Source organism: Urocitellus parryii, chromosome 1, assembly GCF_045843805.1.
Source record: "Urocitellus parryii isolate mUroPar1 chromosome 1, mUroPar1.hap1, whole genome shotgun sequence".
NCBI classification, from domain to species: domain Eukaryota; kingdom Metazoa; phylum Chordata; class Mammalia; order Rodentia; family Sciuridae; genus Urocitellus; species Urocitellus parryii.
In genome coordinates, this window is record NC_135531.1 from 56,531,986 (window position 1) to 56,545,567 (window position 13,582).

Below are 13,582 nucleotides of genomic sequence, written 5' to 3' on the forward strand. Positions count from 1 at the left end.
GGTTACCTTTTGCAAAACTTGTCGTTTCAGTTATTGGTTTATTGTGTGGTGGTAAAATAGGTGTGGTTCAGAAATCTTTTCATATCTTCTTTTTTAGTAGTCACAGGGCCTTAGAGGGGAAATTCACATGCATGGAGAGCAGGATAGGGGAAGTGGTCTCTCAGGACATGCAGATTTGTGGTTATTTAATTCTTGCACCATTTTAAACAAACAACTCACAAAATAGCCCAAGACAAAGGGGGAGAACATGTCTGTTTCATTCCAGAAAACTGGAGCCAGCATTTAAACATTAGCGGAAATTAAACTCTTGCATAGCTGTTGTCGACCTGATATTGGTTTCTGTTGGGTAGGTATGGAAATGCTGTCTTGCTTGTACTGCTAAAGCAAGTTTTCAACTGAATATCTAAGATTATTGCTCTGGAATGTCTGATACACTGCTCCACTGTGTGAGAACTTAATCTCCACCATGTGGGATTAGGCCCCAACTTCCTTAATAAGACTCCTTTGGCGCAAGAATTAAAATCAAGAATTAATAAATGGGATGGGGGGCTGGGATTGTGGCTCAGTGGTAGAGTGCTCGCCTAGCATGCATGAGGCCCTGGGTTCGAACCTCAGCACCACATAAATGTAAAATAAAGATACTGTGTCCACCTAAAACTAAAAGATAAATATTAAAAAATAAATAAATAAATGGGATGGATTCAAACCAGAAAGTTTCTTCTCAGCAAAAGAAACAATTTGTGAGGTGAATAGAGAGCCTATATCTTGCGAGCAAATCCTTACCCTTCACACATCAGATAGAGCACTAATCTTTAGGGTATATAAAGAACTCAAAAAGCTAAGCACCAAAAAAACCCAAATAACTCGATCAATAAATGGGTCAAGGACCTCAACAGACACTTCACAAAAGATGATATACAATCAATCAACAAATATATGAAAAAATGTTCATCATCTCTAGCAATTAGAGAAATGCAAATCAAAACCACTCTAAGATTTCATCTCACTCCAGTCAGAATGGTAGCTATTATGGATTCAAACAACAATAAGTATTGGTGAGGGTGTGGGGGAAAAGGTATACTCATATACTGCTGGTGGGACTGCAAATTGGTGCAACCAATATGGAAAGCAGTATGGAGATTTCTTGGAAAATTGGGAATGGAACCACCATTTGACCCAGTCCTTTAATACCCAAAGGACTTAAAAACAGCATACTACAGGGACACAGCCACATCAGTGTTTATAGCAGCACAATTCACAAGAGCTAAACTGTGGAACCAACCTAGATGCCCTTCAATAGATGAATGAATTAAAAAAATGTGGCATATATACACAATGGAATATTACTCAGCAATAAAAGAGAATAAAATCATGGCATTTGCAGGTAAATGGACGGAGTTAGACAAGATAATGCTAAATGAAGTTCGCCAATTCCAAAAAACCAAATGCCAAATGTTTTCTCTGATATAAGGAGCCTGATTCATAGTGGGGTAGGGAGGGGGAGCATGGGAGGAATAGACGAACTCTAGATAGGGCAGAGGGGTGGAAGGGGAAGGGAGGGGGCATGGGGTTAGAAATGATGGTGGAATGTGATGGACATTATTATCCAAAGTACATGTATGAAGACACGAATTGGTGTGAATATACTTTGTATACAACCAGAGATATGAAAAATTGTGCTGTATATGTGTAATAAGAATTGTAATGAATTCTGCTGTCACATATAAATAAAAAATTAATTAAAAAGGCAATTAATGAACTGAAGATTAAAAATTTGTCTCTTTCTCTGTGTTCTTAATTAAAAGTGGGGTTTCCAGAATTTTATACAGTCATTTTCTGACAATCTAAACTGACTTGCTTAAAATGTACATGTCTTTGGTAATAACCACTGAAGTTTACTGATCATTTACTAGGTGCCTAGTACTGTTCTAAGTGCTTTTTATTAACTTGACAATCCTAAGGTTTACTGACTGCAGATCAAAGAGGGCCTGAGTTACATGCTGAGGAATCAGGTTCCCTTCAATGCTTATTCATTAATTCATTCTTTTTTTTTAAAAGAAATATTTATTTATTTCTTTAGTTTTTGGCAGACACAACATCTTTGGTTGTATGTGGTGCTGAGGATCGAACCCGTGCCAAACACATGCCAGGCGAGCACGCCACCGCTTGAGCCACATCCCCAGCCCTTCACACATCAGAAGTATTAATTTTGGGGGAAGTATTAATTTTGGGGTGTAATTCAGTGGTAAAGTGCTTGCCTAGTATGCTTGAGGCCCTAGATTTGATCCTTAGCACTGGGGAAAAAAAGAAAAAGAAAAAATATATTGTATAAACTTACCTTCAGGCTATATGTTATTAGGCACATATGAAATAAATTAATTTCTTGTTTAGACTTGGGCTGGCTCCGTTTCATTTCCAAGATATTTCATTATGCATATACAAATATTCCAAAATTCAAAAGAATCTGAAATCTGAAATACTGCTGGTCCCAAGCATTTCAGTTAAGGGATACTTGACTTGTGAATAAAAATTCATTGAACATGACCTTAAACATACAAAAAAGTACTCAATTTTTATTTCAGGAAATGCAAATGAACCCATGTTAAAATATCACTAGTCACCTCCCAGAACAGCTCAAATTAAAAGATTGATAATAGGGGCTAAGGTTATAGCTCAGCAGTAGAGCGCTTACCTCACACATGTGATTCATTGTGTTCAATCCTCAGCACCACATAAAAATAAATAAAATAAATACAGATATTGTATCCATCTTAAAAAAAAAGAAAGATAATACCAAGTGTTGGCAAGAAACTTTCATCAAGGATACCCACTGCTGTTGGGAGGGTCAATTGATGTGACTGCTTTGGAAAGGTATTTAGAAATATCTGCTGAACCTGAAGTTATGCATATATTATGGTGCAGAATGTTTGCATATATGCACCAAAAGACACGTGTAAGAATGTCTGCAGTGGCCTGTGCTGTCCATGGGACATGCCTGGGAGATGCTGCTTCCATCAGTGCAGCCTATACTCACCCACTGATTAGCACTCTCATCTTACTCTCCCATCTTTTTTCTGGCTTTCACATGTCCTCCTGCACTCTATATTCTTACTTTTCCCTTTGCCATGTGTTTTTTTGTGTGCTGGGGGTCAAACCCACTGCCTAACTTGAATTAGGCAAGCATTCTAACATTGAGCCTCTCTCCAGGCCCTGCTAACATTTAAAAAATTTTTTCTAATGTAGATTTTACCCCAATTTCCTAAATAAGTATGATTTTAAAGGCCAAAGTCACTAAAGAAAATCTAGAAAAGGCAACTTGCTCTGAATTGGTGACAAAAGGCAATGAATCTCTATGGGAAAAGGATGGTTTCTTTTCCAAGACTTCCTTATAATATATTGTCTACTATTTATTTGAGTTCCATCTATGAGGCTTGGTGCTTTATAGACATTATTTTTTATTAATTAACTTAAACTTATTTTAGACTTTATTGTATTTGTATTTTAAGTAATTTAATTAGAAAATGGATTATTTACAGTTTGTTATATTTTATTTTGGGTCCCAAGTAATTTATAATCAATTATTTTGTTGTATTTATTTTATAACCATGTAAGTATATTATTACCCTTATTTTTTAGATAAGGAAGCTGAGACTCAGGAAAGTTGCCCAAGGATGCATAGCTAGTAAGTGACAAGCAAAATTCAAACCTAGGTCAATCAGATTCTAAAACCCACAGTCTTGACTACTAGACTATGGCATTTACATATTCAGGATTGGCCTAGTACAGATGTTACTCCTCCAATATTCTCACTTTTGTCCTTTTAGGCAGCAGAAGGAAAGGCAAGCTCTTTTTAAAAGTAGAAGAAGGGCTATGGGTATAGCTCAGTGGCAGAGCATGTGCTTAGCATGAGATGGGTTCATTCTCTAGCACCTCCACCACCAAAAAAAAAAGTAAAATGAATTTTGAGTTGGATATGGTGGTGAGTGCCTGCATTCTGGTATTTTAGAACTAATTTATTCAATAGTAACTGTACCACACAGCAGTTTTGTTCTTGGGACTAGATCAAAGGACCCAGTCCCTACATCACAGGGCTTCCACAAGTGAGCAAATTCACCACTGTGTATTAAATGGTCATCATGTGGCTGGCATTGTGCTGGCTGATGGGAACACAGCTCCTTCGCTTTCACCTTACATTCTAGCTGGGGAGACAGACAAGTTAACAGGCAAGGACAATATGACATCATTATTATGGCAGAAGTTCTGGGTATTATCAGAGTTTGTAGAAGCGGGGCATGCTCCAACAAGGAGCAGTTAGGGAAGGCTTCCAGGAGAAGGTACACCATCCTCCCCTACCCCTACCCTTGGAGTAAGACCTCAAAACGGCTGAATTGTCTTGGCTTGTCCAGGCTGCCATCATGACTTTCAAAGTACTCTTTATCTGTCAGCCATCTCAAGAATTTTATTAAAATTTATTATACTTTACATAGCAATCATCTGTGCACAACATTTCTGTTTATAGTAGAACCCAAAGCCCAGTGAGAATGTCACCCACTCGAAGTAATAGAGCTAGTCAAAGGAAGAGCCTAGCTTGGTACTCAAGCCAGCCTCCGTACCCCTCCACAACTCTGAACTAAAAAATTTCAAGATATTAACTGCGTGACATCACTACTCATAACAATAACCGGCCCCAAATCCATTTTTTGACCACCTGTGGCTACATCCTATGGAATGCAGCAGTGGGTTGTCCTGGCTCACAAAGCCAATTGTGAAGCTCAAAAATACGAGCTTCAGGGCAGTTGTAGCAGTGATGTCATGCAGTTGGTAATTCATTTTCATTAAATAAATTGGGATGTAACCACGCACGTGGTGGTTGTTTAACAATCACCTCTCCAGCTTGCAGTGACTGCAGATTGCTTTGGTGTAAATACTCCCATCGTGGTTGTGATTTTAAGTTACTACTATGATGTCTCTGAATGTGGAGCTGGGAATCATCATTATACAGCATCTCCACCAGATATAAGAGATGTAAATTACCTCAAGAACATAGATGATGTGTATTACATGTTCATTAAAATTAGGAACTTTGATTTTCTTTGCATGTGTGGCACTGGAGTTTGAACCCAGGGCTTTACACGTGCTAGGGAAGTGCTCTATCACTGAGCTACCTTTCCAGGCCCTAAAATTAGGGGCTTTTAGATATCAAAAAATCATTAAGACTCTGTATGTGTAAAATAAAATGAATTGCATTCTGCCATCATGTATAACCAATTAGAATAAACAAAGAATTTAATTTAAAAAAGACATTATGAAGAGAATGCGTTCTATGGATATAAAAAAATCATGTTATATACTTTAAATATATACACTAAGAAGAGTGGGTGGGTGTGTTAAACACTTAGATTATATAATTCAATCTTTTTAGATAGGGATAGTCTCTTTGTGTTACAGGTGAACAACTGAGGCTCTGAACTTACCCTAGACCACACAGCTTACAAGTGGAGGAGCTAATCTTTGAACTCCAGTCTACTTGGGTGTAGGGACCAACCTCCCAACTCCTTGTGGTGCCTTTGCTTTTTTACCACCTCCAGAGTGTATGTACCCTGTGGGGCCTGGCACATGCTAGGCTCCAGACATGTCACCACTGGCTTCCCATCATTCCTTCTTGTATGTAGAGATCACAATCAAGCCTTGTCCTCCTCCCAATGAATAATTATTGTTTTCTTTTCCACCACCCTCTTGTTAGCTTGATCTATTGTAAATGAATAGTTGATCTTTGGTCTTTTTCTTTGGAATCCTTCCCTGGGTGCAATTCACTTGGGAAAGACCTGGAGTCTTGGGCAAAGGATTTTTGTTTCTGGAACTTTTTTATCCCAGTAAGATGAATGGCAAAGACTTGGGTAGCAGGGGAAGAGACAGTTTTGACAGCTAGTGCCAGGTCTGCCAAGCCCTGTACTGTGTACTCATGGATGGCTGGTAAGACCCTGTTGTATATGTGTTACTACATCTCTTTCCTTCCTTTCTTTCTCTTCTTCTTGGCTGCCAGAGGACCCCTCGTGGAGTTGGGCATCTGGACACTCAGGTGAGACACCTTGCAGACTGCTTTAGTGGGAAGCCTAATCACAGGAAGTTTTGGAGGATGTGGGTAAGTGATTTGGAGTTGCTGCCAGGGTCACCACTGGCCCAGGAACCTGCCATTCATGCCTACAACAATAGAAACTAGAAGTTATCTGGTTCTGCAAGAAGTCTTGTGAGAATTTAACAATGCTAGGACCCCACTCCATTCCCACCACCCTATTTGAGAACACCAAGGGAATTGAACTCCAATAAGCACTGCATTTCAAATACTCATAGCAAAGAGTGGTACTGACCTTCCTCCAGGAGGAGACTTGAGCCAGTGTTGTTAATCATAGTGGTTATCATTTACTGAGAACTTGTGTACCAGGCACTTTGCTAAGCCTTTTATATACATTTTTTAATCCTTAAAAACCCCAGTGAAATATAAACTATCATCATTTCTAATGCAGAGTTGCAAAAATGAATGTGCAGAAAGACTAATTTTCACTTCCTCCTGCCCACATAGCTGCCAAGTGGCAGGGTCAGGATTCAACCCCACATTTGTCTGACAGCAAAACCCAGAGCATATGTTTACTTGAAGCTAAGGAAGTTTAAGCCTCTGAGCACCCCATTTGCACAGGTTCCTTCCAAGGTGTTGGGAGGGGCCTAGCAATATATTCACATGGTCGAATGCTTTTGAAAAAAAATTGCACAATTAGGAAAACTGCAAAGTTTTAGATTTTTCAATAGTCAGTTCAAACTCCTGTTTGTTTCTACTCTGCCTTCCCTTCCTCAAAATTGTTCCAGGGTTTGTTTGAGGTGGGAATTTTGGGGATTGGCTAAGAGTAATTTAAGTTGGATGTATATTATTCAGTTAGGATTTAGTGGGATGTGTTCATGTGGCTCATGGTGTCTTTTGTGATTGTTAAGTTGTTGCTACCATCCCACTGGAGGAGTGGTATGCAGGGGAATTCTGCTGCCACAGCCCACTTACCTGCATCCTGACTCAACAGACAGAGCCGGAGCCTGGATTGCAAAAAGTGAATGTGACCCATATCTTTAGCACAGAAGATGGAGGAGGAATAAGAAAACTTAAACTCTTATTAATCAAAATTACTTTTTATCTTTATATTCTCACTATAGACAAAAATTTAAAAAAATGTCCCATGGAAAGGCAATCAAAGAATATTGAGCCAAAAATATAGGAAAATGACTATAAAGGCACGACAGGCAGTTAATTAATAAAAATATTATGTCACTTTTTTGGATTTTGTTATAGTTTGTGATATTTTTCAGCTTTGTAAAATTTGTAAATTTGGGAGTCCTCTTTCTTCATTATTAATAGCTATATTTCAGTTAATTTTGTGTTTTTTGTTCTGTGTATTTTTCTTTTTCTTTCTTTCTTTTCTCTTTCCTTTTTATTTGTAGTGCTGGGGGTTGAACCCAGGGCTTTATGGATCCTAGGCAATCACTCTACCACTGAACTATACCCTCCAACTCTTATATTATTGTTTTCCTAAAATGGATCTTCCCCTTCCCCAAAACCTGGAACTGATACTGCTCAAGCTCATGCTTCTAGCCACAGCAGTACTCTGTGTCCACCTTTGACACAGTCCTCCATGTGGACAGAGAAGTGGTGCTTTCAGGTTCACAAAAGCCTGAACCTAGGCCTGGTGCTGTGGCTCACGCCTGTAATCCCAGCAGCTTGGGAGACAGAGGCAGGAGGAATGTGAGTTCAAAGCCAGCCTTAGCAATGGCGAGGTCCTGAGCAACTCAGTGAGACCCTGTCTCTAAATAAAATACAAAATAGGGTTAGGGCTGGGGCTGGGGCTCAGCGGTAGCGCACTTGCCTGGCATGTGTGAGACACTGGGTTTGAGGCACCAAGTAAAATAAATAAAGGTCTATCAACAACTAAAAAAAAAAACAAAAAAACCAGGCTTAGGGATGTGGCTCAGTGGTTGAACTCAATCAGCGGTACAAAAAAAAAAGCCTGAACTTTGGAAAGCTCTGCAGGTGTTCTCTGAAGGGGGATTATAGTCCAGCAAAGCTTCCAGAGAAAGAGAGTGACCAGCAGCCTGCAGTGGGATGATGTCCAGTGTTTTCAAAAACCAAAAGAGGAGTGGGGATGACTTGTTAATCACTCAGCGCTTTGTAATGTACGGTAGCTTTCCTTACAATGCCAAGTTTGAATTTGCTTATGAGACTTCCTTGGAAATCTCAGTTCAAAAGGCAGTTTTGATGTCATCTGACCGGTGAGATTGCAGTTGGGAGGTGAGGGAGTGGAAGATGAGGAAATCTGACTGAAGGCAGGTGGCTGCAGACGCAAGTGGTGTGTTGGAGTCAGAGTTGGAGTCTGCTGTGTCCTCCCTGATCCGGGACCACCCAGCCTCTTTCCTTTTGACCCCAGAAAGTTCCCAGGCTGCAGGATTGGAGCCTGGCTTTCCTTCAAGAACTTGTCTCCTTTTGCGGGTTTCACTTCTCCACCTGGTGTCTGAACTGCAAACTACAGGAGATGACGACGCATTTGTTCTTCCTATTGAACAAAAGATTGCAATAGCAGTAGGCAACAAGGTTTTACCCAAGCTCCAGGAATGCTGCTCCTCTTAGTTTCTCTCCCAGCCATCAGGGCTCAGGCTGGTCACTGTCCTGGAGGTCTGGAGGCTGAGACTGTTATGCTGTGGTGGAGGGAGAGGAATGCCCCCACTGACTGCAGGATAATAGATAATTATTGTGCAGAGAGAGCAAGTTTTCTTTTCGGATTCTGAAGAGTAAGGAGGCATGTGGAGGCAAACAGTGGCAGACAGGGTCTTATCGCCTGACTAGCCTGCTCTGGCTCTGCAGGGTCCAAGGGTTGTTCCTCAATCTCTTTATCTCTCCCTCTGGATGAACACTGGGTACAAGTGTGAGTATATACACACAGCCCATGCTACCCTCCCATGGGGCCACAGGTATATCCACTCATATTCTATATGCATATACACAGAAAATTCTAACACGGTATATATACCCAATAAGATAAATTGCATTTGGGATAATGTTATAGACTGAATTGTGTTCTCCCTGAATTCTTAAACTGAAGTCCTAACCCCCAGGATTTCAGAATGTGATTGTGTTTGGAGAGAGGGTTTTTAAAGAATTAATTAAGTTACAATGTGGACACATGGACAAATCCTGGTCCAGTATAATGATTCAGGATCCAGACATGTACAGAGTGAAAACATTGTGAGGACACACGGAGAAAATGGCCATTGACAAACCAAGGAAAAACCACCAGTACCTGACATGTAGATCTCCGACTTTGGTTGTTCTAGTCATTCAGTCTGTGGTAATGGGTTATGGCAGACTAGTACAAACAATAATAACAATGTCTTTGCACCAGACATCAGTAAAGAGGAAAGATACACTTTCAAGACTACATTGCCTTGTTGTAGCACACTGTGTGCTAGGAATTGCACATTGGAGATTTTGTAGCTGCTAAGCCAGAAGGAGCCAATGGATGCTTTCCTCAGAACTCACTTTGATGCTGGCCCCACTCATCTGCATCCCAGAACCCTCTGATGAGTTCCTATGCTTGCCAACATCCTTGATGTTGCTCGGATTTCTAGCCTGTTGGGAATTTCTCTCTCTCTTCATGCAAGATATTCATTATGTACCAGGAAAGAAAGGAAAGTGAGAGCCCAGTAGATATTTTATTCTTCTTGGTATTGGATCAAACCCAGGGCCTGTGCACATTAGCTGACAGTAGCTTTTAAACATATGGTATAGTGTCTAGATCTGGAGGGGTGGTAGGTGGAGAAATGGTAAAGAACTACATGGGGTGATGGGGTTCAGGATTAGTAAAGGAAAACAGAGTTGCTTCAGCTACAAGAGATGACCTAGTCTGGGGAAGAGAACCTGAAAGAAGTGACTTTCCAATGACAATGGAATGTTCTGTATCTGCACTGTCCAATATGACAGCCATGAGTCACATGTAGCAATTTAGTGCCTAAAATGGGGTCAAATATGACTAAGGAATTGAGTTCTTGACTTCATTTAAACTATTTTAAACTTAAATATCAACAGCTACATGTGGCTACTGCATTAGATAGCATGGTTCTAGTGCTCATGGTCAGTGCTTACCTACCTTCTTTCTTGCTTGCTCACAAAATCTCACCTTTACTCAGGCAGTCATAGCCACTTGCTTCAGGGGAGATGAGCTTCTCCCAAACTCTATAGGGAGGGTGAATATTAACCTAGTCTAGGCCATATGGTAATTATGATCCCTTTGTTTGTGATTGGTTTAGGAGTAGACAAATGATGCAAATTCATCCTGTAATAGATAGGGAGAAGTCTGCTGGAGGACTCAGACAATGTTCCCCTGGATCTTACAAAGGGTCATGAAGAGGGGATAATTCCACTTCCACTTCTGATCCTTAGATATGATGCTCAGAGTTGTTGCCACCATCTCAAGCCCCAAGGAAACAAAAGCTAGTATGTTGAGGATGGCTGATCTAAAAGAGAGAAAGAACCTGGCCCTGCAATGGTGTTGCCAACCCATATTGTCACAACCCATATTGTCACTGTGGAATTATTCTACCCCCATTGCTAGTAAAATACTTGGATCTTCACTTATATGCAGTCAAAAGTGTTCTTTGGGGAATAACAAATATGTGGCATTGAAGTCTGTATTTCTGCCTCCAATATGAATGTCATCAAATATAGCATCTTTCCTCATTGTTCTTCTCATACCAATGTTCTAAACAGTCACTAGCAATTAATTGGAGTTAATATGTGAGATAGAAATCTGTTTGCTATTCTTGCTTTAGGGCAAAAGAACATAAGCATCTGCTTTGACACAAACTCCCCCACAAATATTTTGCTCCCAGTGGTCCTAGCTAACATTGGAAAGTGTTCCTGTAAAATCAACAACACATCAGTACCCACGACACCAGCCCACCGAAGTGATTCGAACTAGCCTACATCTGAAGATTGGGTTTTCTCTGTACCCCAGGACATAAAAAAAGGTGCTTAGTTTTCAAGGGTCAATTCATGGTTAGAAGGGAAATCAGTCACACGGCAATCTTTATTTTGAATATAATGGAGCAAAAAATGCTCTTTTATTAATCTGATGTACATTAAATATCTTTGCAGCTGTTATGTGAATGTTAGTTATCTGGCATATAAATGTATACACACGTTCACACTTGATAGATTTATGCTGTACACAAGCCATCTCACATGGAGCATGCCCTTTCACAAGGATACGCATGGCTGTCTCAGGATATTTGTGAAAACACACTTGTTTCAACATTTTGGCAATCAGAAATCAGACACAGAGGAGCATACCAGAAAGATGAGTTCACAGCAGTTTCAGCTGTACTTAAGATGAAAACTCCAGAAACCTGAAAACAGAATTTACTGGGATTCACACATGCAGCACATATATACAGTACAATAGGGGTAACTGGAACACAGATAGCAGGGGCACTTACAGAGCTTTCAAAATAGAAAAGAATACACAACAAAAAATCCATACACCAAAACCAAGGACAGGACCATTGCCTAGATCTCATTGCTAAAGAGAGTGGATTGTCGGTTTAGCACAAGTCCAAAAGGGAAGTGCACCTGAAAGAAACTCTCCTAGGACTTCATGTTTGACAGCTAGACATTAACAAAGGACATATGGTCTGTTCAATGTGTTCCTGGGTCAGGGGGAGGATACATACCACATTTTGGAAAGTAACTATCAAGAAAGAACTTTCTTTTTTTTTTTTTTCTTTTAACTGACTTAGGACATAGATTCTTTGCAATAAATATTTGTAACAACCACAGTGGAAATGAAATTAAGCCAGTCCATCAAGTTTTACCTAGGCAGGCCTGGTGAATATCAAAGCCAAGGAAGGGGTCTCCTTCTTGGATGACTACTTGGGCGTCAGAGGGGATATACTTTGTGATTTTAAACTAGCTAATTCACTGTACATTCTCCCCAAAGGAATAATACCTAAAGAAAGCAGTGAATCCTCTGCGCTATGGGTCCTAATCGGAGTCAACCAATACAGATGCAGGAAAAAAAAAAAAAAAAAAACCTTTATGTACGGACATGACTTGAGCTTGCTAACTAAGTCTTTCCTTCCCCCAGCTCATTTATGGGCAATGCTGACCCACAAACCCATATGGCCTGGGTCTCTGGAGGGAAGTCAACTATTCTTTAGGGTTTTCGACTGGTATGCAAACATTTAACAACATCTAGAAGGATGGGAGTCTAAGAGGAGTCTGATTTGTAGCATTGTCAGTTTTTCTAGTGTAAATATTCCCACCCTGGCTGATCTCAAGCTGCAAACATGACATCACTCACTGACCCCAGCATTGGGAACATGTGTGCAATGGTATTCCATTATACAGTACTTCTACATACAGATACGATAGGCATATATTACCTCGAGGCATACTTGATAGCAAAATATAGCAAAGTAAGTAGAAAGTGGTGTTTTGAATATATATTTTAACTTTGCTTTAAAATATAACTTATTTAATTATATTTAAATTTTAATAATGGCTATATTTCTCAGCTGGTTCTCAAAATTCTTGAAACTTTAACAATGGGCTCTCTTGAAATGTTTGGGCCTATTCCAGCCCATTGCTGGATTGAGGTGACTTTTGCCTCTTTAAGTGGGCTGGCCAGTCACTTTTCAGGCTCCTGAAAGCTGCTTAGGACTCTGTAGCTCGGCTGCTATGGAGGTTGCTGGCTTGACATTGAACATTGTCTCAGTTGGGACCAAGGGCTGAAAGTTGCTTTCTCTTCTTCCTAGTTCTGGGCATCCTTGGTTCAAAGGGGGACACACAAATGTGGGAGGGTAGGCACAGAGAAGGCAACCTCTGCACTGAAATATGAATGAAAGGCACCAGGCTTCGGTACCATCAAGGACCCACTACAGACTTGGAGAGGCCAGGCACCATCTGCCTGCCATGAGGTCAATGAATCCTGAGCACTTGGCTGGGGATGTCCTCATCTTTTAGGAACTAAAGGATAAGATGTCAGATTTCTGCCCCAGAAATGCCAATTCTGTCCATTCTATCAGGACACAGGGTTGAGAAACAGTTGGAAATGTAGCTCTGGTCAGGGAGCTGTGTAGAGCCAACAGTCTAGGGCTCACACTCTGGGGCACCCATACCTGGTCCCTGTGATTTCCATCCTCTGTGCCTCCATGACTGTCATATTTCCTAGGGCACATTTTCTAGTTCCAAGCTTTCCCAGGAAAGATTGGCCCTGCTATTGCACACTGTCAGAGTCAAGAGGTGACATGAGGAGTAAAGAGAAAGCAGAACAAAAAGGAAAGCAGGAGAACATGTATTACCTGGATGATAGAGGACAGAGGGTCACTGACAACCACCCTCTCATGGCCCCCTGCCCCTGGCAACAGAACACCAGAGGTCCCTTTGCAGCCTCAGACACTGTGCAACAAACGTGCACTGGTTTTAAACTGAAACCTGAAAATGCCCCTGCCACAGGCTGTCAGAACTTATTTTCTGGGTGGCTTATCTGCTGAG